A 3,131-nucleotide genomic window follows, 5' to 3' on the forward strand; every position below is an offset into this window, starting at 1 on the left:
CCTTGTCCTGGGCACCATGTTCCACCGAGGCTGGGGGCACACTGAGTGACAGAGACTCACCCTGCCCATCAGGGTTTTGAAGGATGCCTGCTGTTCCAGGACAAAAGATCCCGAAACCATTCATCCACCTGTCATCCAGCCAGGCAGCTGCAGGAGAGATCTACTCCTAGCAGAAAGGACAGACGGAGAGACAAGGAATGACAGCATGGTGTGAAAATGCCACTACAGGGGTGCTCAGGAGTACTGCACGTGTGCAGGGCTGGCCTAAGGACGGGTCAGGGGGACAGGGAACTCTCCAGGAGGATGGTCACAGCTGTGTCACTACAGGGGTGCTCAGGAGGACTGGGGGTGTGCAGGTTCGGCGGAGCAGGGGAAGGGGGACCAGGAATGTTCCAGGACGATAGTCACAGCTGTGTCACTACAGGGGTGCTCGGGAGGACTGGGGGTGTGCAGGGTCGGCCGAGCAGGGGCAGAGGGACCGGGAACGCTCCAGGAGGATGGTCTCAGTTATATCTTTGTGTGGTTACATGTGTCACTGTGACCGCGCATTGGCCAGACTGGAAAGGACAGGGCGGGAGAGGACGGTGTCACTCAAGAGTTGAACAGGCACCAGGAAAAAGCAACTGCTGTCCTGGCCTCAGACTTCAGCCAGCACCATGGGATCACCCAGGTCCTCTCTGGACCTCTGTTCCCCCTGTACTACCATCCGCCATGACAGCTCTGAGCAAAACTGTGTCACCAACCTCCCACCCTCTGCCTCACTCACCTCAGGCCTGACCAGACCCAGACCACCAGGGAAGCCCACCGNGAGGAGGAAGACTCCTGGCAGCAAATGCAGATGCCCATGCCTTTTCCTTTCAAACCGCTTTGGTGGATTCCTCTTCAACCAAAGGCTGTAAGTCCCTCCGAGCTGGCCAGCCCTCTGGGGTTCCCCACACACACCCCTGATGGTAGTGAAGGAAACCCAGCTGGAATCTGAGCTATACTGTCTGCTCATCTCAACTTCACTGAGAAGAAACGGATCCTACCCACGAGACATACTTTACATTTACATTCTAAAAAAACACGCTTTCTTAGGGACTTTCACGCCAAACTGTTTGCTGCAAGGCAAAAGGTCAGTAAGGAGATTTTCTTCAGTACGATTTCATTGTACATGCTTATAGGAGGCCCTAAAGCTGGTTGTGTAGACATGAGGTATGCAGTTTGCCATTTCCTTCAAGTCTGAGCTACCGAGGGCTGAGCACACTTAGTATGTATTTTTGTTGCTTTCACAGTATGATGACTTTTCTCACCTTTANTTTTCTCAACTTTATCTCCAGACCCAAGGACAGGGAACAAAGGCAACACAGATTTACACATTTGAAATGTCACAAGAACCCTGAAAACCCAGGTTCTCACAGGAGCTGAAGGTTAAGGACCACGGTGACAGGAAGAGGAGGCAGATAGCAAGTAACCAAAAGAAAATGTCACGTGTCCACGAGTGGCCACCTTCTCTACCTGTAGGAAGCAAGCCATGCCTGACAGGAGGGAGCCACAGCTGGACCTGGTCCCTCCGTGTGGGCTGCCCTTGAGAGTAGCAGAGGATGTGCTGAGCTGGGTGTGGGTGCAGCAGGGAGTTGGGCAGCTGGCCACAGTGGTCACCTGCCAAGTACCCGTAGGACCAGCTCCCAGTCCTCTGCTAAGGATAAATAATAATTATGTTTATTTACATAATTACTGAGACAGGTAAGGTGCTCAGTGCTTTGAATGACTATATTCTCTCCCATTTTATTTTCTAAAAATACACTTTATAGAGGTATGATTCACATACAAAAAGCTGTATATAATTAATGTATGCAACTTGACCCTGACATAACCCGAATGTCTAGCTAACATATACTCTGATTTAGAATATGGCTTATAAATTATACGATGGTTTTTAGGAGCTAGGGAATCCAGGGACCAACCTCATTCTATCTTATTCTCCCTTCAATCGGCTAAGTTGTTAACACATTCCGCCAACTGCTATCTGAAGAGTGGCCACGCTGGGGCAACAGTGAGTAAACATTAGCGCAAACCCCACCCCAAAGCAAATTCTTCTTCATTCTGTTAAACCTTGCTCATTCAGTGTTTACAGATTATTTAATGGATGATTAGAAGTGTGACACTGTTGAGTTTTTAAAAAAACAAACTAATTCTTTGAAAATGTTAAAAGTATAATATGTTTTTTAAATTCGAGGAGTTGGTCTTAGGGCAAGCAGATGAAGGCCCAGGGGGCCCAGGAAAAGGCTGTTATTACTGAGTATGTTCAGATCTACTTTGGAAACAAGTATGACTTCTATTCCACTTATTTTCAGAAAGAATTTGTGTCAATTAAAACNGTGTGTCAATTAAAAGTACCACACAAAATAGTGCAGCTCAGAGGAAAACAAAACAAGCAGCAGAGAAAGAGCCACCCCCAGGGGCAAAGAACACAGACCACAGAGGCTAAGCTCAGGCCGATTTGCAGACTGGAGATCCTCTGGAGCTAGAACGCCCCAAAGGCCACTGGGGTCGCGGGTCAGGCAGAGTGCATACCCTGGTGCTGCACTGTGGTAACCAGTGACAAGTCTCCTGGTCACTTCCTCCACGAGACACCCCCGAGCTCCGACTACTCCAGCCTGCTGCTCGGATCTCCCATTCCTCTTTTTGACCCCTTGCTTACTTTTCCCTTCACTTCCATAGTATATATGTATGTTTAATTACATACTATTCTGTAACTTAAATGTTTGTGTCATGCTCTCAGTGAAACTCTACTTTGCACAATACATCCTGATGTATCATCACCTGCTGCATTGCATGACTTCACTGGGGACTAGGAATACCTNCTTGCTGCATTGCATGACTTAACTGGGGACTAGGAATACCCTCACAGCATCATCACTAGGAGTGGAGAGTTTCCCATTACCATATGGTCATGTTGTCCCCCTTAGCTCAGGGCCACCAGAAAGGGCAGCTGGGGGCGGAGGCACAGGCCAAGGCTGCTACGTGTGGCTGGGGCAGGCAGAGCTCTGATTTGAGGCTTAACTCCCCTCTAGATCATGAGAGTGAGGGCTCTTCACAGAGAGAGGGCCATTGTCTGTGAGCCCTGACATGGAAAGGTGGAGAATTCC

The sequence above is a fragment of the Ailuropoda melanoleuca genome, chromosome 8, assembly GCF_002007445.2.
Source record: "Ailuropoda melanoleuca isolate Jingjing chromosome 8, ASM200744v2, whole genome shotgun sequence".
NCBI classification, from domain to species: Eukaryota; Metazoa; Chordata; class Mammalia; order Carnivora; family Ursidae; genus Ailuropoda; species Ailuropoda melanoleuca.